The sequence below is a fragment of the Vicia villosa genome, linkage group LG4, assembly GCF_029867415.1.
Source record: "Vicia villosa cultivar HV-30 ecotype Madison, WI linkage group LG4, Vvil1.0, whole genome shotgun sequence".
NCBI classification, from domain to species: domain Eukaryota; kingdom Viridiplantae; phylum Streptophyta; class Magnoliopsida; order Fabales; family Fabaceae; genus Vicia; species Vicia villosa.
This window is the reverse complement of record NC_081183.1, coordinates 175,081,640-175,107,598: the sequence shown is the minus strand read 5'-3', so window position 1 is coordinate 175,107,598 and position 25,959 is coordinate 175,081,640. Positions and strand designations below refer to the sequence as shown.

Sequence of the window (25,959 nt, the reverse complement as noted above, 5' to 3'; positions counted from 1 at the left end):
TAAGTGCTGCTTGGACATAGTGGGATCTGAATGCTCTAGATTAATTTAATATGTGATAATGAAAATAGTAAATATAGTACCAAACTTATACTGTAGATGAGAGTTGGTAGCTTTATGAACCAAAATATAAATACTCCTTCAGTTAAAAAAAATCCATTACATATATATATATATATATATATATATATATATATATATATATATATATCAAAAAATTTTAATCACAACAAAATTATATTAAAAAAAAAAACCATTGTTTGGATACGGATGAAGACTGAAAAAATCAACGTACATAGGTTTGTAATACAATAGATAATTTGTCTTCTTGGGTTTACGTTACTTAACCTCGGAATAGATAAAGATTAATGACTTAGTTGACTAATTTGGGATGGATTAGGACAAAATCAACATCATAAAATGATGATATATTACTTCACCGAAAGAAGGGTTTTCAACATTGTTGTTATTAGGCACCACCATCTATTCCTTATATGTAACCAATAGCCTCCGTTCATCTCATTTTTCACGTTTCCTTTCAAAACTTAGTCAATACTTATTCATTTTTTCTGATAAGGTTTCGTTTACAATTTGTCTTACCAAAATACAGGATAATTCAAGTAAAATAATAATTATGTTAGTGTATAAGATAATAATTAATGGGCATAATTGAAATAAATTTTATTTGTTAAAAAAACACTTACTTTAAAACGGAAAAAGTAATAACTACGACACTGTTTTTTTATTAAAAAGAATTTCAAAAACACACATTAGTGCACTGTTACCTTCTTTTGAAACAATCGTGTAAATGGAATCTAACTTCTAGATTATTTGTTCTGGTTTGAGTGTTAAAATAACCACCACAAATTTAAATATCAAAGACCAAAACAGTCTATATGAGACTCATCCTCGTTGTCAAACAAACACTGTAGCTTACATATATTTTATATAACAAGCTACTTAATGATGACAATTATATATGAAAATTTCTTTCCCTACCTCCCTCTTTTCTAGATCACCTCAGGTGAAAAATCCAAAATACCCTCACTTCGAAAATGCATTTCCGAAGCGCTTTTTTTTTTCAAAATTTGTCTTATTTCGGAAATGCACTTCCGAAAACACGAAAAAAAGGTGTTTTCGGAGATGCATTTCCGAAAACACCTCTTTTTTGGGTTTTCGGAGATGCATTTCTGAAAACACTTTTTTTTAATTTTTTTAGGGGGTGTCTTCGGAGATGCATATCCGAAATATTCCAAGACCAAATTGGTCTTGGAATGTTTCGGATATACACTTCCGAAAGAATTCAATAATTATTAAAAAATTAAAATCAAGGTGAATCAATACAATTAATAGGTATAAAATCAAGGTGAATCAATAAAATCAAGGTTAATCAATAAAATCAAGGTGAATCAAAATTTCTTAAACAATTTTAAAGTTAAAAATAATTTTTAACTTATATAAATATATAATATATAAATATATAATAATTAATATATAAATATATAAATATATAATAATTATTATAAATTAAAACACTATTTTTTTAATTTTTATAATTATTATATAAATATATAAATATATTTATAATTAATATATAATAATTATTATATAAATATATAAATATATAATAATTTTTATAAATATATAATAATTATTATAATTATTATATAAATATATAAATTAAAACACTCATTTTTTTTATAAATATATAACAATTATTATAAATATATAAATAAAAAATTATAACCTATTTTGTAAGTGAAATTATTTTAATTTTTTTAATTAAAATTATTTTAAATTTTAAAATATGAATCAGGATAGAAATATATAATAGCTATTATTCATAACTCATAAATTATATCAAAATATATAATTATAATTATTCATTATTCATAAATTATATCAAATTTATGATATGTGAATTAATTAATATCCTAAAATTAATTTTTGGGATTTTTTTAGATTTTTTTTGTTGTTTCGGAGATGCATCTCCGAATTAGTCAAAATCTCAATTTTTGGGATTTTTTCGTAAATGCACTTTCGAAGTCTGGAAAAATTTAGAAAAAAAAATATTTCGGAAATGTATTTTCGAAGCAGGGTAAAATGGGGTTTTCGCTGGGGTGACCCCAATAGGAAGGTGGGTAAAGAAAAAATCTTATATATTGTTATGTACCCATCTTGGAACTGCTTCTTCCACCAAACTACCTAAGCCCACACAATAAATAACATAATAAAATATGCTATCATAATAAGACAACCAACAATCCATTAGGAAAACTGCGGATAGACAGGGGAATTTCTTGCTGATTTGAAGGTGCTTTCCTCAAAAAGTCAAATAACTAGCATGAATTGATGCTTAAAATAAAATAATCATAAGAAAATTAGTAAACAATACTTCAAAGTTTCTCCAGCACCCTGCTGCATTAGTGTATTGAAGTCCCACAATAGATCATGTCCTTCTATCCTTTCCCTCTCCTTCAACCAAATTGCATATAATAATATAGGGAGAATTTAGAAAAAATGTTAAATAGAAGAAGAGAGAAAATGGTTAGAGAGAGATAGAGACACAAATGTTAAAAAGATAGTTAAGAGAGAAAATGGTTAGAGAGAGATAGAGACACAAATGTTAAAAAGATAGTTAAAGAGAAAATGTTGAAGCAGAGAATCTAAATCCATTAGAGTCCTTGTATTCCGCCTGCTCTTTTTCCAAAACATTATTTTCCTCTTCAATAAATTTATATTTGCTTAAATTATGAGTAATAAATACTCTATAAATCACTTACACCTTATAAGTAGGTGTGTTGTTGTCTCATATGCGTTGGCATCAGCTAATTGTATGACATTTGTATAACATCTGTCAAACAATTCAAAGAAGTGTTTTAAAACATACTTATATTTTGGTTTAAATAGTTAATTTGTCTCTCTAAATTGGCGAGAATTTTGTTTTTCAATCTTGTATTATTTTTTTAAAACTCCTTAAATGTTTAAATCAATTTGGTTTTCGTAACTAATGTCAACCTTCCGATAAAAGAAAGACAACATGACAAATGTTTGTGATGTGGTCCCACTGACGTGGCCTATGATTTGGGAGGACCAAATCCAAAAAATTAATTTTACAAATTCATCTTCTTTTTTTTCTCAATCCATCTCCAACTTTCTTCTCCAACCTCTATTTTTTTCATGTCCAATCTGCAACCTCTATCTTCAACCTCCATCTCTAACATCCAACATCTATCTTAACTTTCATCTTTAACCTCCTACCTATATTTCCAACCTTTATTTTTAACCTCCACATCCATTTTGCCCAAATGACGTTCCAGTTTCTAAATGGATTCTCAAGTTTGGGAAAATAGGTAGTATTTCATATCCGTAAAGTTTGGTCAAATCTTTAATAATAATTTAAATTTAAAATGTTCCGGAGTTTAAAAATTGGCAATCTCTTATTTCACCCCTTAGGGGTTCTCACGCACCATGTGTGTTGCCAAAAATATCCCCTATTTACGGAGGTGTATCTAGAGCACACTGAACTACCAGTTTGGAACAAATTTAAAAAATGTAGATTTTGGCGTCAATTGGAACAGATTTAAAAATGATAATTTGTTTATTATTGTATTTAAGAATGATTTTATAGAAGAAGGTTGGATATAGAGATTGAAGATGGAGGTTGGAGAAAAAGGTTGGAGATGGACGTTGAAGATGGAGGTCGGAGATAGAGGTTGGAGGATGGAGATGGAGGTTGGAGATGAAAATGGAGGTTGAAGATGGATTGAGGAAGAAAAAGAAGAATTTGTAAAAAAAAAAATTGGATCTCGTCCTCCCAAGCCACGTCATTGGTGCCACGTCGCAAATGTTTGCCATGTTGCCTTTGTTTTAACAGAAGGTTGACGCCAGAGACGGACACCAAATGAATTTTAACATCTTAAGGATTTTTTCACAAAAAAAATAAAGAAGAAACGATACAAAGATAAAAAAAAATGCCAACTTATAGGGACGAACATGTATTGAGGCAATGTTATTAATGAAAAGTTTAAAAATTAATTTAATTATAATATTTTTAACTGTTGAAATCATTGATAGATAAATAAGGTCATATTTATAGCAACATCGATGTTGAAGTCTGTGTTTCATAGGTGATTTCTAAGTTATCATAGTTATATGAAATTCATTGGAAGATCAATTGTAATCTAGATCAAAGCTCAAACCACTTGGCTCCTACAGTGTTTAAGACCTAAAAATATATTAGTTAAATCGATCGTCAATTCATCCAATGACCCTCGTAAGACAATCATGAAAAGTTATGTGTAAGGAGTGATCCAACAACTTGAGGTCCACAAAATGACCCTTTGGTGATCCTTCACTACCACTAGTGACCCTTTGGTGATCTTACATATGCCACCGCTATCTAAGTAAGTGTGGTAACCTTCAATATCCAAGGTTTTGACCGAAATCAAGTTGAGATGAATATCGGGAGCATGTCTCACAGTCTTTAATTTCAGCTTGCATCCAACACCACTTTCAACCCAAACATATCCCATATCAACAATTTCACAAACTCCTTCATTTCTCATTTTTACCGTTTCAAAATCACCAATATTATAATATGAGAAGAAATCACAACTAGGACTAATATGGTACGATGCACCTGAATTATTAATCCAAGTTGAATCTTGACATGCAAGGCTTACATAATTATCATCATAAATACTATAGACATCACAATCACATGCAAATGTTGTCGTGTCTTTATCCTTTTTCTTATCATTACCTTCATCTTTTTCCCTTGAATATTCTCTTCTGAGAAACATGAAGTTCATTTTTATGTGTTCCACCTTGTTACAACTGTAGAATATAATTTCTTTTCTAGTTCTTGACTTGCTTATTGATTTTCCGCGAATCTCAGATTTGACACGCTTATGAAAAGTTATGGTTTTGCTTCTTCCCCATGACTCGACAACTAGAACTTCAGACTGATTAGGAGTAACAATCATACCACACTCATTTCTTCTAACTTATTTATTAAGCATGCTATCTTTAATCATTAACATTACCAATTTCCCATTTGTAGCTGAATTAGTAAGTGTCACAATAATAACTTTCTAGTTACCAGGCAAGGAACCAAGTAGTAATAAGGCTTCCAACTCATCATCCAACTTAATATCAGTAGCTGCCAACAGATTCATAATACTCTAAAAACACACTCATATGCTTTGTTATTGAGTCACCATCCTTGTATTTCATATTAACACTAGTACAAAAATGTTAATTTACACCCGTTTTTATTAAATTTACACCAATTATTTTTAATAAAAATCGGGTGTATATCCACAGGGTGAGAAATGTCTACAAATTTACACCCGTTATTTTTAACAAAAATCGGGTGTAATTGGGCGTAATTACGTTTTTAATTACACCATGTTTTAATAAAAATCGGGTGTAATTGGGCGTAATTACGTTTTAATTACACCATGTTTTAATAAAAATCGGGTGTAATTGGGCGTAATTACGTTTTAATTACACCCTGTTTTAATACAAATCGGGTGTAATTGAGCTTAATTACGTTTTAATTACACCCTATTTTAATAAAAATCGGGTGTAATTGGGCTTAATTACGTTTTAATTACACCCTGTTTTAATAAAAATCGGGTGTAATTGGGCGTAATTACCCCCTATTTTAGTAAAAATCGGGTGTAAATACGCCATTTATGAATGAACAATTATATCTATTTACACCCTATTTCATACACACCATTTAGTTATATTTTATTTTCAGTCATAATATTGCAAATACTATAAAATCATACACATAAAAATCATATTTTAACTAAGTCAAAATATTTTTAATATTAACCAAAAAGTATACAAAATCATGTGCAGTCATAATATTTCAAGTACTATAAAATCATACACATAAAAATTATATTTTAACTAAGTCATAACACTTTCTTCATATATAAGTTTTTTTCTTCTTCTTCTTTGGCTTTTGTTTTGGCAACATTTCTATCTCCTTATCCTCTTCAATCATTTGCATTTGATCCGGTAGATTTTGCTCCTCAACCTTTTGATTTTCAACCATTTGCAAAAATACTTGAGCCCAAAGTTGCCGAATATGGTCAATTGTCTCTTTTTCATATGGTGACGTGTTTGTAAATATCTACAAGCTCAACATATAATAAATTAACAATGTTTTAATATAATAAATTAACAATGTTTTAATTTACATGTTTTTCAATAAATACATGAAATACATTATCCTTTTTAGGAGTTCTACATAGAATACCAATTACTTGAACCTAAAAGATCAAGGTTGAAACACACATTAGTACCACCTAAAAACAATAGCTTTCTTTCATAACTTGTGCAATACAATCAACCAAATCAAACCTACAAATAAAAAATATATTGTTACAAAAATGAAGTCAAAGGTGTTATGATACCAGTAGAGAAAATGCCAAGTCATCAAATCAAAGTAGAGTCAACAACTTGGTTAGAAAACATGGACACATGTCAGCTGATTCAATCATGCACAGCTCAGTATAGTTTTATCGGTAATACTATAACCAATTCTATCAGGGCACATGATGGTGCTATCGTTTACTTTAAATTCAAAATGCAGTTTGCAGGAGTCCCTTGCTATGAATGTTCAAAAATGGTTGACGTGTAAAATCAGACCATGGGAATTAATTTGTCCAACAACTAGTTTGTGCAGGCCTTTTTGTTGTTATCGATGACAAGCCTCGTTAATATAGCTTGTAAGGAGATGTGATTGTTTACATGTTCTTCTGTTTTGATCCTAATCAACTAAATCCAATAAACTAAACCAGAAAAATATGGAATATCGTCGGGCTCGTGACTTTTGGACAACTATTGAAACTAACAATTATGTTGGTTTTTCAAAGGCACATCATGGGTATGACTGACTATCATGCAGCTAATTGGCACATAGTTTAGGTTTTGAAACTACTGAAACTAACAGAATTTGAAGTTATATCAAGCAGATGACAAAAAAATTGCAACTTTATCACCAATTTAAAAGCAAAGAAACAAATCTTAGATCAAATAAACAAGAAAATTGAGGTTTAAGTTAAAGGGAACCTGTTCTTCTTGGAGAGGAGTTTATTCTCGTTGATTTTGCGGCCACCATTCTCAGTAGTATTACTAGCTCCTTCTTTCCATTTGTCTGGTACTATCACCTTTGATAATTTCTTCTGACCTGCAACCCAGAATTCAAATTACCAAAACTCAATTGAATCTAAAAGATGAAGGTTGAAACACACATTAGTATACAACTCGAAACCGATCAGAAAAGTGTTTAAGAAATGACTCAAAGAAGTTCCTTACGTGGGGTGGGCACTTTTTAGTAAGATGTGATAACACTGTCTCTTTGATAACTTCCAACAATGACTTGCGCTGCATGAAAACATATTCACATTTAATTAACAGACACAACTTTATGACAGTCTGTTTGCTCAACAAAATATAAATTATGGCATGGCATCATTTAAAGGACTCTTCTTACAAATGAATCCAAATGCAGATTTTTAATAGAATACAGTCGAAGATCTTTCGAATCAGAATTGAACCGTGTATGTTTCAATGTATAATTCACCAAGTTTTAAACTTGAGTTCGAAAATAAGACCTTATCATCCTGGTCCTGCTCGATGAGCTAGATCATGTAATCAAGGGCCATCATGAAATCAGATTCCATCTGATCAACTCTCTTACCAATAACTCCTTGTGCAGCTAACTCCACTGCCACTTTTTCAGAATCTTCATCCATATCCATATCTTCCAACTGAAGTAATATCAAAATTTTAAGTCATTTTCATAAGCTAGGAGCTTATAAAAATAAGCTGAAAACAGATTATGGACTTAAAAAAACAAACAAACTCAATAGAAATGAAAATTAAAATAACAGAAATTACTTTTAACCCTAAGAAAAAACTTACGAGGGTAATCATTTCTTGAAGAACGGAGATAACTTGATCTCCTCCTTTAAGAAGCGCTCCACGTTGAGCGGATGTATCTGTATCTTCCGAGTTCTCCTTTTCATTTCGGTTAGTAAGTTCATCGAGTGGGAATCCACCACCAAGTAATTGGTCTTCTATGTAGGGCTCAATTTGTTGACAGATGCAGAAAGTAGAATTCTCTAATAGGAACAAATGGTGAAAGCACTTGCAGCTCTTCATACATCTAAAAATTTCAAAAGAAAAATCATTCAAACATATACGAATACGCTGGTCGACGAATTTTCTAATGTCAAAATATGTTTTCAGATTCAGACTATTAAACATATCAGTTGCAACGAACCACTATATTCACCCATCATTCCAGGAACAATGTTTTCGATTGTCTTCGCCATTGTCACAATAGTAGGAAATAGCTCCATCCACTTGTTCTACAAAATCAATCACGAAACTCGCATAATTAAGTTGATTAAATTGAAGTTAAGAATTCAAATCTAAAAAGAACTCAAGCAATTAATATAAGAAGCTCTTACCGAATCCATAAACATTTCAACCAGAGTTAAACTATTCATAATAACAACACCAGAATCTCTAGAAGCTTCAATAGTTTAATGCAAATCTCAGTAGTGAATATTAGCCTTTGGAAGGAGATGATAGAAACACACATATCATTTGTGAATTAATGCAAATCAAACTTAGAAAAGTAAAGAGAAATCTTGTACCTTCCAACATTCATCAAAAGAAAACAAGTTTAGACAGAAATCGATCTTGTACTCCAATTGCAAAACCTAAACTAAATCCTATATTACATGTAAGAAGAAATCATCATCTAGTTAAAAATGCATATCAACCCCTTTGATGAAGCAATATGGGAAACTTTGTCACATTGATTTAGACTCCTCAGACTTCATTGATATTACTAGGCCTCGTGTTCGAAGTCGAACAAGGTAACGTGTTATGTTGATGAGAAGGCCACAATCCGTTCCGGACAACATGGAGCAGGGTGAGCAATAAATGTAGGAATCACATCTCCAGGCATTAAAACCGAAACCTAGCTCGAATATACACTCATCTGCATAGTGTAGAAAAATCAGAATCAAAGCAATACAATTATAAGAAAAAGAAATCCGACATGATATCTAGGTAGCACACCAAATGCATCACATGCCAAAAGAATGACATTCTTTGGATGATGTCCAACACATGGTAGCTTTGCATTTGGAATGTACTCAATAGGATTGGCCGCACGAGTATTTTCTGCAATAAAAAATTACCACACATAAAGATCATAAGAGATTTGACATGATTGAATGTAACCACATGTGTCGATATCATGTCAACCGACTATGCATTCAATCACAATGAACATGTTAATAAATATTAGATTCTCAGAATGCTTCTCATACCAGTTTATTCAATGTAGCTTGATCCAATATTGTTTGTTGTCGGATCCGAGAAGTAGATGCCAGGATTTGTGTTGGTGGAAAATATATCAGCACTATTAGCAGTGTTTGTGCTACTCCCTTGGGAGAAACACATAGAATTAGCATTTGCAACATTTGAAGGAAAATAAGAATAGTTAGTATTGCCACCAAGGAAGTGAGTCATGAAATCAACTTCCTCAGCTGTGTAGTGTCCACTAAGGGAATCCCACTCTTGAGAAATCAATTGGGCAGCTTCCATTTTTTTATAAATATTTTGATTTGAATCCTGTGAGAATTGAGAGTAGTCTTGTTTTGTTTCAATATGTTTTATTGATGTGAAAAAATAGTAGCATTAGTAGTATATTTATAGGGAACAATACAACGTAATGCCAAAATGGAATTGGATTCACATATTCATAAAGATTTCATCTCAAGGTATTGATTGTATGCATTAAAGTAGTATTATAATAGTCTTTGAATAAGGCTAATAACATTCCTCTCTCAAGTGGGAAATAAGCAGAATGATGAAATACATTAGAAGACCTAATGGTGGTGGTTGTGTGGAATTGAAAGGGTTTGAATTTACATTCTAACAACCTATTTTATATCAATATGCAAAAGATAATTAAAAAAACCTGTTTGGAGACAACACACAGCCAATAACATTAATTTGGTGACATACAAGTTGAGATACATATGAAAGTAGCTTTGCAGAAAACTTCAACTCCCTTGCAACTTCTGGAATAAGTCACTTCTCGATGTCGCCGCCGAGTGTGTTCCCAAATATGGCGAGTGGAATCGTTGCACCAGCTACTTCTGTTGCAAACACACCAATTACCATTGAAAATTGAATCGAACAGCCCAAAAAGGTAACAAGTAATGAAAACATGATAAATAAAAGATTGTGTTCTTTTCTCTCTCTAAGAAAAAGTCTCCATAATTGTTAAGCAGCGAGTATTGAACTCCACCACTTTTAATTTTTTCTTCTCTCTGGAAAAAATCATCTATAATCAGCTATCAAAGTGTCTTTCTAATCAAATGAACAACCTCAAAAAGCACTAGATCTGAGATTATATGATGAAAAATAAGGTTACCTTAGAGGCTTCGGGGATGTCCCAGCCCAATATTTAACACCATAACTCAGCACCACAATTCAACACAATATTTAAAATTGCAGGACAACCAAAAGCTATCATTACTATCTCAATTAAAAACCTTGAATATGGCTACTTAAACAAACAATAAGATGACTAACTAAATCAACATATTGAAATATTATACCTACAACAGTTGTGGATTTTAAGGATGAATCCATTATTTGGGGTTTGGGTGCAAAATTCAGTTCAATTCCATACCCGTCGGATAGAATTTAGACTTAGACTTGCTCACATAACTATGATCTCTTTTGAACAACTCAGAAGCCTTTGCATAAACGTTTCTCTCCACATGAACAAAGGTAGAAGAAGCATCAATTAAAGGAACCTGCTTCTCAAACCACCTCAAGAACCAGAACCAGAAGTTAAATTCTTCGAATAATTCGTCGAAACCGTCAAAGCGGAACTATTAGGAACTTTCCTTGAATTAAAGTGGCAGTAGAAGTCCCATTCAGAGAAAAAACACAATCAGAAGCTCTCTGAATCAATTCATCAAACAGTGAATGAACATTCTTAAGATCAAAGCTTCAAATCCCCTTCTCTATATCGAAAACTCCTAGTCTATTCAACAATTAGAAAAATGAATTATCCAAAAAATGAAATAGGTTCAACGAAGCAACATGAATTGTGTCAAATCCAAGGTACATCTCGATCTTACTGGTTCCAGTCAATGCCCAACCGATCTACTAGTTCCAGTCAATGAAGACGTCGCAGCGGTAGAAGGAGCGGGGCAGCAGTTGATGATCTGATGAATAATCGATAGGGTTTTGGGTGAAGAACCGTAGAGAAATGAAGGGAATCATGTTTTTACGAACGAAAGTTTCTGATTATGGAGTCATTAGGTGAATCGAAAAAACCGATATACGCAAAGAAAATGCGAGAAAGGAGTTTAGGAAATGCTTGGATTTCTCGCTTCCCAGTCTCTCCCAATTCTTCGACGTGTTTCGACGTGTTTGCACTCTTTCAGGCGATGAGACGGGTTTCGAAGAGAAAAGTTCATGCAATTGAGAAATGGGTTTCGAAGACACTGTTTTGAATTTGTTAATGTTTTTACTCTTGAATATTATTAAGTTGTAAGTTTAATAAAATAGATTTCATAACACCTTAATAAAATATATTGTGGTTTTTAAATGTGTTTATATTAATGATTAATATTTTAAGTTATAAAATTAAAAAAAATTTTTAGTCTGTTGAAATTTACACCCGTTTTAAATTTAATGGAAGTAATTGAGATTTAATTATAATAATATTTTTAATTTACACCCATTTTTAAAAAATAAGGTGTAAATTGACACATACTAATACTTAAAATGATCTATTATTTACAAAATTGCCACCGTGTTTCTTATTTACACCCGTTTTTAGTATATCGGGTGTAAATTTTAAAATTATATTATTCTTTTTGCACTAGTGTAACCAGCTTCCAACTGATTCACAATATTCTGAAACACACTCATATGCTTTGTCATTGAGTCACTATCCTTGTATTTCATACTAACCAGCTTCCAACTGTTTCACAATATTCTAAAATACATTCATATGCTTGTCATTGAGTCGCCATCCTTGTATTTCATATTAACTAGCTTCATGATCAAACGTGTTTTATTTTGCAAGTTCTTGTGTTCATACAACTCTTTTAATTTTTTCTACATTTTCTGTGTATTAATTTCAGCTTCAATATGTGGATATACACTCAAGTCCAAACATTGTTTGATTATAGAAATTGTCTTCTGATTCATCTTCTTTCATTCGACATCAGACTTATCACTTGATTTACCTTTTTCTCCATAAATATGATCATACAAATTTGTGTTGTATAATATATATTTCGTGAGAGTCTTCTAGAGTGTATAATTAGCAGAGTTGAGCTTAATTATATTGGTCTCTTGATTTTTCTCCATTAAAAATGCACAAAATAAGCCAACTAGAACTCTCGAAACCACTTTGTTGAGAAATAATCAAATAATCAGAATATTTTTCAAGTGCAATACTTTTCTTAAACTTGTACAATTTAGAGGACAACCAACAAAAACAACTCCAGAACACTAATAATAACAGGAAAAATAAAATCGATAAAAACCAAATTTTTAACGTGAAAAACTTTTCTCATAAGAGATAATAAAAACTCAGGGCCGGCCCAACCCGTTTAGAGGCCTAAAGCAAATTTTAAAGTGAGGTTTTTTAAATGTATTTTAAAATATTAATTTTGTGGTTGTTAAGAGTTGAACTAAATACCAATAGAAAAAGAGGCCTATATATTAACAATTCAACTACAATAATATATGTAATTTAAATGTCATTATATATTTTTATATCTAAATAAAAAATATTTGAGGCCTTTTTTAAGCCCAAATTTATGAGGCCTAAAGCCCTAGCTTTAGCAGCTTGGCCCTTGGGCCGGCCCTGTAAAAACTACAGGATCTAATTGGATAAAACCTTCTACTATATAAATAATTAATGGGCATACAAAAGTAATATTTGGGAATACCAATCTTACGATAAACAACAAAGCTGAAACCCTTGTTTAACTGTTTATTTATTATTTGCTTTAGGGTTAACAAATCCTTTTTAACTAGTTACCATTTATTTTTTTTAAATAAATTGTGGAACCCATTTAAGAGTGAACCACCCTACATAGTGCAACAATTGAACAATATATGATTGTGTCTACCTTGCTTCTTCAACAAGTTACACGTCATGTTCTGAGATATATCAAACACCCCTAGCTCAGATATTGTTTAACCCTATTCGGCTATTCCCCTTCCTTACAATTGATGACCTTTAAGGATAATAATTCATTTGTAACATAACAACGAAACCAATCACTAGATTTTATATTTTGGCTTAATACATGATAGTCCCTTTACTTAATTTAATATTTCACTTTAGTTCTATAATTAAAAAACTTTAAGTTTTGGTACCGTGAATGTACAATAAGGCTCAACGTCTAAATGTGACTCAATATTTGTATTATAGAGTAGAATTTCCATTTAATGTAGTTTTATTGTGACTATCTTTATGACACCTACTTAATTGGAAACCCTTATTTATACTACAAATATTTAGTCACATTTAGACTTTGAGTTTTGTTGTACATCTACGTGACCGGAATTTAACTTTTTTTTTGTTAGAAATTGACGGAAGGAACCAAATAAAATAACCAAGGTGAAGTTAAAGGACTAACTTGTAACATTTTTTTTAGTTAAGAGACTAAAGAAAAAAAATTAAATTAAGTTAAGGGACTTTCGAGATTAAATATGTCTTATATTTTTTTTAGGTGACACTCTTGTTTTATGGAGATCAAAGAAGAGCTCAAATGGTAAATTTTTCTACTCACAAACCTCAAGATTATTCATATTAATTCTGATCTTTTGTACTTTAATAGCCACATTGTTCATAAAACAACAAAATACTGATTGAATTATCACATTGTTCATAAAAAGTTACTATTTGGTTTGTTTAAATTGCTTCTCATACATATACATAGTTCTACACAACTACGTACTGATTGAATTACTTACCCAGCTATTAGAACCTCTACCTTTTTCCAATTAGTTTCCAAGTTTGGTATTCATTGCATTCACCTACAAGTATAATTGCCTTTTTTTTTTTTTTTTCTATTCAAGTTAGTATATCTTTCTGTTATTATTGTTACTGTCACTGTTATAGAATTTGTTATAGTTTCCTTTGTTATATTTGATCAAATACTTCCTCCGGTCCTTAATACAAAATCAAAATCAAAATTAATATAATGGTTATCTGTGGTAACTTTTTTGTGTTTTTACAAATACACCCTATAGAAAATTGTGAAGCATAAAATATATCTATTTATATTAAAAAGAAAACACTCAATAGAGATTAAAGAGTATTTTAAATAATAAATCTTTAAAGTTTTGCATTTTCTTATACTTAGAATTAAGAAAATTTCCAAATAGTTTTTTATTAATAAAAATCAAAGATAGTAATATCCAAGAGTTAAGTTCAATTTCAATTATCATTCAGATTCTATTATCAAATTGACTTCCTCTTGCTTTTCTATATTTCTAACATCTATATACAAAGTTCTAAGTAAGCTTTAACATTAAAAAACCACAAATTGATTAATCTTTGGAGGAAGAGTAAGAGCCGGTGAGACGTTGAACGAGGCTCATGAATTCACTTGGCGTGGCGTGAATAATCTTTGGAGAGACTGCATAGATGATAACCGGTTTGTGGATTCGAGCTTGTGGACACAATGGTGGTTTCTTGATCTTATGAGAGTTTTTGTTTATCCTCAAAGTTGTAGGTCGAGGTCCTTGTAGTTGGAGTTCTCTATTAGGTGATCTTTCATTGGAAACATCCTTAGGGAAGTTCATGTTGCTAATGAAGATATATGTATTAAATTAAGGGAGGGGGGAAAATACGGTGTTGAGAATAGCTTGTGCGTTTGTAATGTATTTATATATCGTAATATTTTGGAATTAGGACCATGTCATAAGATATATATGATGAACTAGTGTATGATTGACGGAGGATCCCCAGCTCATGTGGATTTCTGATGATTGGACAAAGTAAAGATTTAAGACTAAGTCACACGGGGGCTATTTGATTATGTCTTTTGTGTATGCATGCAACTTTGTTGTGTTATTTTTCTCAAAGTTAGTTGAGTTCTCTTAATCAAAAGGAGTAGATACAAATTATGGGAAAATACTTAGATGGACACAGCCATACCACCTGGATTTACACACAACCAATCACATTTTTATATTAATTAAATAATAAAATTAAAATTATCTCTCTCCTCCATTATCACAACCACCCTCCATGTTGGCAATTAAAAACGACATTAAATTTTAAACAAATTTAAATTCTCTCACTTCTTATTGGTTGTTCCTAAATATGAGGATTTCCGCACGAGCCGGATTAGTGGCCCACCTGTGGTGGGTCGACACCGGTGCAAATAGCAAAAAAAAAAATATGAGGATTTAGGGTCGTGTCCATGCAAGAATTGCTCCAAATTATGTACGATTGAAAATTTCCAAAACAAAAAAAAAAAAGTGATTAAAAAAAGTGATTTCTCTTTTGTATTTTTTTAAATAATTTTTATTGAAAATATTAAAAGTTTGTTTTAACTTATTATTTATAAGTTAAAAAAATAATTTTGACATATAGTAACATAAATATACATTATTGAAATTTAAGACTTAAATTATTTTCTAAAAAAATTAAATCAAAGCTTAAATGTAAATCAAATTTAAGCTTTTGAGGGTACATTCTTATGGGGTTGTGAACCTTCTTATGTTATTTTACCATCTTATTGCATGTTTTCTTTTCAATTTTATCTACAGAAAAGATGTTATGACATTGATATTTACATTTATACCGTACTTTCTACCATGAATTTATACTTATTATTTTTATAATAGTTTTTCATCAACTTTTGATATTTGTGCCAGACTAAAATAAATGTGTACAAATGCTAGCGTCTAAAAAAATGGTGTCAACGGATTTCAACAAACTTTTCCATCCTTCCTGCTTTCCATCTTTTCACTTTTAGCAGGAACAAACACCGTGTAAGTGTTACTGGGAGGCAGCTCAAGTTTCTACGGATTGTCTTGTTTTTGTTCACTTTTAAGCAGGTGTATCACTGATAGACTTTAAGAAGGTCGATGATGAGAGGTAATACATCACCTACTTGGGTGGCATGACACCAATTGTCATCTATGAAGTTGTGTTGTTTTCAAAAGGATAAAGATTTGCGTGTTGGCCAAAGTTACTTGGGTGTTCATCAATTTATAACTGCTTTCCAAGTCTTACTATCCATATATTTGACAGCTATGTGATCCTTCAAATAATTATAGTTTGTACCATAAAGAAAGAATAGGTGGTCGATCACATATTCTCTTTCTTTAATATTAGAAAATTTATTTACCCACTTTCCTATGGGGTCACCCCAGCGAAAACCTCACTTTACCCCTGCTTCGGAAATGCATTTCCGAAGTTTTTTTTTTTTTTTAATTTTCTCAGACTTCGGAAGTGCATCTCCGAAAACACCAAATGGGGGGTGTTTTCGGAGATGCACTTCCGAAAACACCTTTTTTCAGATTTTGGAGGATTTCAGAAATGCACTTCCGAATTATGCAGAAACTGTGTTTTTTTTATGTTTTTCGAAACAGTCTCGTATTTTTAATTAAAGGAAAACGCCAAATAAAATAAGCGACATATAAACAGAAAATACTAATATGATAAATCAAATCCAAATAATATATACAAGCCGATCCAAATATTAATAGTGTGCGAAAGATACAATCCGAAAACAAGAAAAAATAAACTCGGACCCCTACTGGGTATGCCTAACCCTCTCTCCCTGGGACCTCCTCTGCCGCCTGTATGCCACCGCACGGCCCGCATCAGTGATGATCATCTCCATCACGGCGACTGCCTCTGGACCGCCCTGATGAACGACACCTCGATCCAACGCGTCCCACCCAAGCATCTCTATCCGCTGGCAGATCGGCAGGAGATCAATGGCGTGGTCATCCTCGGCCTGCTGGTTCTCCAGGATCTCCTCGTGTGCTGGCCTAGGAGCGCCGGGAGCGTCGGGTCTCAGTAGAGGATGTGACACTCGATAGAACCATGTGACGTACCCCTCCACATTGTGCCAGTCCTGGGTGACCCGAATGCGACGATACTCCTCCGGTACCACATGACGCTCCCAATCCTCAAATATGCCAGTGAGCTGCACTCGGGTCACTGTGTCGGGAGCAGCCTCAAAAGGTGACCTGGGTATCATCTGCACATACCCAAACTGTCGCATGCACCACTCAGGGAGATACCGGACCATGGTGCTGGTCCCGCATGCCAACCAGCCAGAATATAAAGATATGTCGTAAAAGGGGACAACATGAGTGTAGCCGCTGAATGGCCTCCAAGTGACGTCATCGTGCATCGTGCGGTCGAGGTACCCACGGTATGGTCCCACTGCATTGTTCCCCATCTGGAGAACGTATCTGGCGGCCCTGGGCATGGCGTCATCGTACTTAGGATCAATGTGGAAGCCGTGGATGCGGGAGAAGTAAGAGATGATCCAGCTCTGAAAAACAAACACGATAATGTATTAAAAATAAATACGAAACAGAAATAAATACGAACAATTAAAATGAAACGTACCGTAAGTAGTGTGCAGGATCCGGTCAACTGCCTCGTCCTCCAGTTGGAGGCCTCATTCAGCTTCTGGTTTAGGTATGCCAAAGTAGCTGCCCCTAGTTCCACTGGTGAACGGTAGTCAAGTCCATGAGTAGCGGAGGTAGGTCACGTCGACGTACCTTGCACTCTTGTCCACAAAGATTGCAGCGCCTACCACAAACATGTACCAGCACCAGAGAGCGCAGCCACGGTGATACTGTGTAAATAGGTCGTCACCCGCATCCTCGACTTCGGCCGCCGCCACCAGGTGGTGCTCGAAATAAGCGCTCAGTGTGGTGAACCGAATATGAGGCCCAGATGTCGTGATGCACTCATAGTCAGCAACTTCGGGCTCCATACCCAAATAGAGCGCCATCCACTGACTTGCTTCGATCCTCTGGATCCGGGAGTGGTGCAACAGCGCCCCCTGATCGGCAGGTGGAGAAGACACTGCACATCATGCAAGGTGATCGTCATCTCCCCAACCGGTAAGTGGAAAGAAGACGTCTCCCTGTGCCACCGCTCCACAAAGGCCCTCTGCATGTCGTGGCTGATGGTGGTATACCCCGTCATGCAGAGCCCACTAAGCCCTGAAGCTGTCACCGCGTCGTTAAACCACTCAGCAGTTGGTTTAAACAGACTGAAAACCTTCCGGGAGTGGTTCACCATTTTCAAAGGCTCTCTCTCCTGTTACAAAAAAAACAAATAAAAAAGTATGTTAAATAGACCGTTAAGAAAATATTGAATAAACGGCTAAATTATAAACGGTTAAATAATATAGTCGGGCAAATTATAAAAAATACCTCTCCCTCCCAGATACGCCGAGCGACGTGCTCGTGGTAGGTAATCAGCACGGAAGTGTCACTAGGCCCTCCCGGGTAGCCCTCCTCCTGCTTCTCCTCCTCCCCGTGTGGAGGGTCAACATCCGGTACCTCCTCCGCCTCGTGGTATGTCACTGCCTCCTCCTCCTCCTCCTCTCGCTGGCAGGAAGAAGATACCCGAGCCAGACGATTCCTCGATCCAGATGTAGAGGTACCCTCGTCCATCTGCACGGGAACTCGCACACGTCCCCGGCCCTGCCCCCGTCCCCGCATCGACGCCAGCTGCGCCGCCCGCTCGCGTCTAGCCTTTGCAATCTGGGTCTCTCTACCCTGCGGTTGCCTGACATGTTCTTGAAAACAATTGAAATCGATTAATATGCGAGACAACAGAAAAAACTAAAAAAAATTGCATTTCTGGACAACTTCGGAAGTTCATTTCCGAAACTGGGAATGAAGGTGTTTTCGAAAATGAACTTCCGAAACACCCCTGCGAAGAAGTTTTCTGCAACTTCCATGGCAGACCCCAAAATCCTAAATCAAAACTACTTTTATTCATTCTAAACAACCTAAATAGCAGTACCAACCTACCTTAATGTGATTTTTTCAATTTCTAAACACCCTAATAGAGATATGAATAATGGATCTAAAAATTGAAAAAAATTGATAAACTTACCACTAATAGAGTTTGAGATGATTTAGGTTGAGATTGGAAGAAGATTTTGGCAATCTCTGATACTTCACACTTGCTTTTGCAGAAATTTTGAAGAGAGGCTGAGTTTGGAAGAAGATTAGGGTAAAATGAATGGGGGAGGGGGGGCTGTTTTGCTAAATCTGTAAAACGCGCAGTATTTCGGAAATGAACTTCCGAAATGCTGTTTTCGGAAATGCATTTCTGAAATAAGACAAATTTTGAAAAAAAAAGGCGCTTTCGGAGATGCATCTCCGAAAACACCTTTTTCTTGCATTTCGGAAATGCATTTCCGAAGTCAGGGTATATATGGTTTTTCACCAGAGGTGACCTAGAAGGTTGGGAGGTGGACAAAGAAATTCTCTAATATTATCCATTTTGATGAGTGTAGAGAAATTCTAGAGTTCCCCAACCAAAATAGGATGTCTAATCCGAAACCCATTTAAATTTTGTTCTAATGATGATAGAATGTCGGACATAATGTTGAAATAATGTATATGTTAATAAGGATGCGTAAGAGAAAGAATAAAAAAAAATTAAATAACATAGGAATTGATAACAAAGTTCAATGCAAAATGACTTACATTTGGAGCACATTAATCCAATGAAAAGAAATTCACTTTTAATAGTTAGAAGTACAAAAAAATCACTCTTAATAGTCAAAAGTACAAATTGGTCTGCTTCTAACTTTTCTAATTTAATGTCTCTTTTCCTAATACATCTTACTCATGAACTTTGATTCAGACTCCCCTTGAACAGTTATAATAGTATAAAACTAATGAAACAATAATACAACTCGAATTATGACCAAGGAATAAATCATTACAAAAACAATCAAAGACTCAAGAACAATAAAATACACCAAACTTAGTAGTACAAGGTATGAGTCTCACAAAGGAGAATGACTCCTTAAATAACAACAAAAGTCCTGATAGAAAGTCCGGTAGAGTTTTTTTATTTGAATGCAATTGAACCTCCAAAAGTGTGTGAGGTCAATCTTTGTTGATTATATATCTTTATTGACCCAATCTTGAATATATACAAAACTCTTGATTTAATCTTTCATAAACCAAACACCTGCATAAACTCTCAAATCTTTTATTGGACATAAATGGAAACAAATCTCCAAAAGTGAGAAAATTACTACAATCAAATTGCGCGCAAAACATCTTGAGCGAGGCAAGATGTCTCATACAATGTATGACATTTTTCTTAACACGATGCTTTCTACTAAAGTGTCTTGATCATTTTGAGACAAGACTTCTCACAACTTTGTCAAAATATCTTATACATATTATCTATAAAATATTGTCATCATATATAATATCAACACTAGGATCTATTCTCGCCAAATTGTCCTTGAAAATTTACTGGTTGCCTTGTTTAGATTGTTTCTCATTGATAGTTGCAACAATTGGCTGATCTACTTACCAAACCATTAACCTATATATGGCTTTTCCCAGTTGGTGAACACTCCGGTACCTTTAAGTTTAGTTGGGTACTGATACCCTCAACCAATCAAATAGTTGAATTCAATGTCACATTATTTTTGTATTTTATTTTATTTTAAAATAAATTAAAATTAAAATTCAATTTATACTAAAGGTACCGGTACGCAACTTAAACTCATGGGTACCAAAGAATTTACCATATAGTAATTTATTTTGATAACTTTGAATATTTTTACAAATAAGTCCTCACGAGAAATTGCCAAGCATTAAATATACTACTTATATTAAAAAGACAAACATTAAATGAGGATTAAGAAAACTCTTTTAAACAATAAATACAGCTCAAAAATTGTAACATTTTCTATTTATGTTTCATTGCTACCATTCCCACTCTGATGCTGCTTTATCCTCAATTGTTTAAACTCTACCCTCCTTGTTTGTGGTACAAGATAACGCAGTCAACATTGTTGTTTCACAACTATTGTTGTCGTTTAAAGAATTACTTGACATTGATACCGTTTTGGATGATGGTGAGGAAGCAAAGGAACATGTGAGACGTTGAACTAGGCTCATGAACTCACTTGGTGTGGTGTGGATAATCTTTGGAGAGACTGTATAGATGATAACCGGTTTGTGAATTTGGACTTGTGGACACAATGGTGGTTTCTTGATCTTATGAGAGTTTTTGTTTATCCTCAGAGTTGTAGGACGATGTCCTTGTAGTTGGAGTTCTCTTTTAGATGATATTCCATTGGAAATATTGTTAGGAAAGTTCATTTTGCTAGTGAAGAAATAATGAACTTGTAAGCAAATTAAGGGAGAGGTGGAAAAATATGATGAAGAGAATAACTTATGCGTTTGTATTTATATATATCGTAATAGTTTTGAAGTAGGACTATGTCATATATGATGAAGTAGTGTATGATTGGAGGCTCACGTGGATTTCTGATATTAATTACTTGACATTATGATTGGACAAAGTAAAGACTAAGACTATGTCGCATGTGGGTTATTTGATTATGTCTTTTTGTGTATGCGTGATACTTAGTCGAGTATTTTTTTTCTTCAAAGTTAGTTGAGATAAAAATGATGAAAATTTCAAAAAAAAATGAAGTGATAAAAATAAGAAAATTTCTTTAGCCACCTCCCTATGGGGGTCACCCCCAGCGAAAATTCCAAAATACCCCTGCTTCGGAAGTTCATTTTCGAAAGCGTCTTTTTTTGAAAAAATTGACTTATTTCGGAAGTTCATTTCCGAAAACATTATTTCGGAAGTTCACTTCCGAAATACTGCGATTTCTGCAGATTTATCAAAACACTCCCCCTCCCCCAATCATTTACCCTAAATCAAAACAAAAAGTGGCAAAGGCGAAAATTTGTGCAAACAGAATTCCAAAGCTGCATCAAGGCTCCAATTACACTGCTAAACAACATTCAAAAGCCCTCAATCCTAACACTTTGTAAGTTTTGAAATTTTTAGATCTATTATTCAAATGCATGTTATTTAGGGTTTTAATTGCATAAATGATATATGGTTAGGTTGTTAGTAGTATTTAGGTTGTTTAGAAGCATTTTGATTTGGTTTGAAGTTTGGTTTAGGGGTCTGCCATGGAAGTTGCAGAAAACTCCATCGCAGGGGTGTTTCGGAAGTTCATTTCCGAAAACACCTCCATCCCAGTTTTCGGAAATGAACTTCCGAAATGTATCAGAAGTTCAAATTTTTTTGTTTTTTATTTTGTCTCGCATATTAATCGATTTCAATTGTTTACAGGAACATGTCAGACAATCAACCAGCACGCAGGACTGCGTCTTCTAGAGAGGGTAGGGAGTGTCCGTTTTAATTTGCAAGTACTTTATTTTCAACGCCTTTGTTTATTGTGCCTGTTTCTTTGAAGTTTGTGTCCCTTTCTTCTTTTATAAAAGGAGGTCTCATGGACCTTTCTTTCTTCATTTTTACGCAGGAATGGGTGGCGCTAAGGGAAGAAAGGGTTCTTCAAAGAAGGAGGTGAAGGAGGTGAAGGAGGTGAAGGAGGTGAAGGAGGTGAAGGAGAAGAAGAAGGTTTTGACTGGTTCTGCTTCTCGTCCCCTGGGGGTCCATGGTTCGGACGTGCAGACTCAGTCTTCAGGCGTGATCAACGCTGATGGTTCTGATACTGAGTGGGATGAGGATTGGTATAATTATCTTCATTCGGAGGAGTTCGCTCGTCGGGAAGAATAACGTGTTTTTATTTTGTTTGATGTGTATTTTGTAACGCTCGTCGGGCAGAATAACGTGTTTTTGTTTTGTTTGACGTGTTTTGTTTTGTTTTGTTCTGATTTCGGATTGTATCGCACAGTGTTTTTGTATTGGATTTATCATCTTAGTTTTTGGATTGTTCTGATTTCAATATGTAGATTCTTGGATTTCATCGCCGCGAACACTATCCATCTTCTGGATTATAAACATAGAACTTTGACTTTCCCAGCGCACCCCTTTGTTTGATTTTTTTGTAATGACGTCCCCTGATCAGGTAAGAAATGTGGACACATGTGCCTACGTAAGCCTTCTAAGACGGTTACCTTCTAAGAAATGTGGTAACACTTTCCTACTTAAAAGCCTACGTAACAAAAATTGGGAAGCTCCACATGCAAGCCCTATTTAAAAGAATAAAAAACCTTTTGAAATTTCGAAGTTCCCTTTTCCTTCTCCCCACCACTCTCAGACGGTTAACTTCTAAAACACTTTCCTATTTAAAAGCTTCTCACCCATTTTTCTTTCAAAATATCCTAAATCATTTTCGATCCTAAGTCTTCTTCTTTGCTTTAACGTTTTCTATCTCTTGTTACTGCTTTCATCACAATGTCTCGCCGCGGTGGAGGAAATCATCCCGAAAATCGCCAGAGTCAACCATCTCCTGCACATTCTCAACAATCATCCATCAATGCTGCAGGATCAGGTCGTGGTGGTGGTGGTCGTGGCTCTCGCGGTGGACGTACCTCCAATCCTTCTTCCTCCGGACATCCACCTCCTCCGTCATATGCTCCGGCCCCGGTTACCTCTCCTCCGTCTGTTGTTGCAGCTCCGGTTGTTCGTCCATCTGTTTCAGCATCGTTTGTTCCATCTGTCGCAGCGCCGGTTGCTTCCTTGAGTTCGGCTCTGATCTCCATCGAGAGTCTGACTGCCGAAGTTAAACAGAAGGCTACTCTAGAGTCGGCTCCGTCGTCTCAGAAGGAAAATTGGGAAGGAAAATTGGGAAGGAAAATTCAAGTTCGTGCTAATCATTTTCAGTTGCGAGTGGCTGATAAGGATCTACACCACTATGATGTAAGTATAGTTTGCTCATAAGTTTTTTGTTGTTGTTTATTTTATTGGTAAGTTACAATGTGGTATGGATTTCTAGAGGATCAGGACTTTCTAACCTGTTGCAGCGTCTCCTCCATCGTCTTCATCTGATTAAATAAAGCGAATCGTTCTTGTTTGTTATTTTTCTTCTGTCCAGACCTTTTTTCGAAAGTGAATTTCCGAATTCCTCCAAGGGGGGTGAGTTCGGAGATGAACTTCCGAAACACCACATTTTCTGAAAATGTAACTTTATTTCGGAGATGCGTCTCCGAAATCAATATTTTATATTAAAAAAAACACGTTTTCGGAAGTTCATTTCCGAAAACACCTTTTTTTCAAAAAAAAGTACCTTTTCGGAAATGAATTTCCGAAACAAGGGGTAGTGTTGTAAATTCATCAGGGGTGAGCAAGAAGGTTAGGAGGTGGGTGAAGAAATTCTCTAAAAATAATCAAATAAAACCAATTATACAAACTAGTGAAGTGATAAAAATAACCAAATAAATCCAATTATACAAACTTGTGGGAATTTGAGAGATATGAGGATGTGTCTATTGTGAGTTAATACTTTGGGAGAGTGTGTGGATTTTCTATATCATCTTGCAAGTTTAGTTGAGCCAAGGACCATTCGGAGAACATCTTACCCAAAATATTAGGCAATTTCTTTTCTCACTCTTATAGTGTTGTCTTCAAAAAAAATTGAAGATAAATTTTTGGACATATCTTATTTTGTCAAAAATTGATTTGGAGATGTAACTCCGAAATTTTTTAAATAAATTTATTTATGCATCTTCGAAAATTTTTAAATAAATTTATTTATGCATCTCCGAAAACACACTGATCCTATTTACTACACGTTTTTCACTAAAATTAGTGTTGTCGTAGGAGACTCTGTTGATTTTAACCAATATTAGAGTCATAGGAATTGTATCATCGTGTTCTGGCCTTGCCTTCCAACATTTTTTGCCTTTATGCGAACTAGCGCAAAAAACTCAATTTTTTAGAAAATCGACTCTAAATTGAAATTTTACCGTGCCATTTCATCAGAAGAACTATGGGACACCACCCTAAAAACCATAAATTCCTTGTTTTTCTATTTTATTTGATTTGTTTTCTGTTTTCATATTTTCCAAAAAATAATATGTAAAAAAATTGTAGACTCTTAATTTGATTTTATTTGATTTTTAGTTGTATATTCAAATTTTTATAATTTTATTTTAATCGTTTTTCTATTTTTCAATTGTTTTTCTTAATAGGGACATTGTTGGTATATGCATATTTGTTGCATACACTCAATATTAAATTAAAAAAAACACAACATGGCGCTTTACGGATATACATATCCGAAAACACCATTTTTCATTAAAAAAGTGTTTATCTGGACATGCATCTCCAAAATTTATTATAATATGGTAACTCACTCATTTCTGTTCAATTTTTTTGAGAAATGGGTGCGTTCAGAGATGCATCTCCAAACACTAAAGACATTCTTGGGTTTTCACCAAAGATTTACGCCTAAATGCCAGGCAGGCCCAAAACATGTGATTGTCGGAAATCTAGGTGTAAAAGTAGGAATTCTGGATGGCTGCCCGTAACTAGCTGTTGGTCGGGCAGAGATGTACTTCTGGACGGCAGAGGTGCCCAACGAGCAAGAGGCCATATTGTCCTCGACTAGGGGGCAGCGCGGATGTCTTGCTGCTGGCACAAACAGAGGTTTGGCCGGGGAAGTCGATGGTTTGTTGTCCTCATGGAAGGTAGTACTTGTTGTTACGAGCAGTCGTAACGACGTTATCACTTTTAATTTTGAGTGTCCTGAGAAGTTGAAGACCTTTAGAATCCTTTTACCCATCTTGGCCTTTAGGATGTAGTGTAGAAACAATTCAAGTGTAGACTTGAACCCGTTGTTATGCGATGCTACACTTAGACGAATTTCTCTTGAGAATGTCATTGGTCTATGAGCAATCACTAAACCAGTA

The 25,959-nt window shown here is 34.1% G+C and overlaps 2 long non-coding RNA genes across 12 annotated transcripts; one reads left to right on the top strand and one right to left on the bottom strand.

Annotated features, from left to right (window-relative positions):
* Positions 1–5,673: 5,673 nt before the first annotated feature.
* On the bottom strand, positions 5,674–11,662 carry LOC131596047 (uncharacterized). 11 transcript variants are annotated; one of them, XR_009282145.1, is made up of 11 exons: positions 10,668–11,660; positions 9,369–10,202; positions 9,115–9,219; positions 8,685–9,034; positions 8,496–8,600; positions 8,306–8,393; positions 7,945–8,188; positions 7,635–7,790; positions 7,336–7,404; positions 7,090–7,207; positions 5,686–6,148 (listed from the first exon to the last, which is right to left on the bottom strand). It is a non-coding gene; the product is annotated as an uncharacterized LOC131596047 (long non-coding RNA). The 11 variants fall into 11 exon arrangements; XR_009282147.1 differs by having other exon boundaries at positions 8,496–8,560; XR_009282140.1 differs by adding an exon at positions 6,313–6,378 and having other exon boundaries at positions 5,674–6,148; positions 8,306–9,034; positions 10,668–11,661.
* Positions 11,663–21,795: 10,133 nt separating this feature from the next.
* Positions 21,796–22,697, top strand: LOC131600366 (uncharacterized). The gene is made up of 3 exons (XR_009283122.1): positions 21,796–22,124; positions 22,436–22,485; positions 22,626–22,697. It is a non-coding gene; the product is annotated as an uncharacterized LOC131600366 (long non-coding RNA).
* The last annotated feature ends 3,262 nt before the right edge of the window (positions 22,698–25,959 follow it).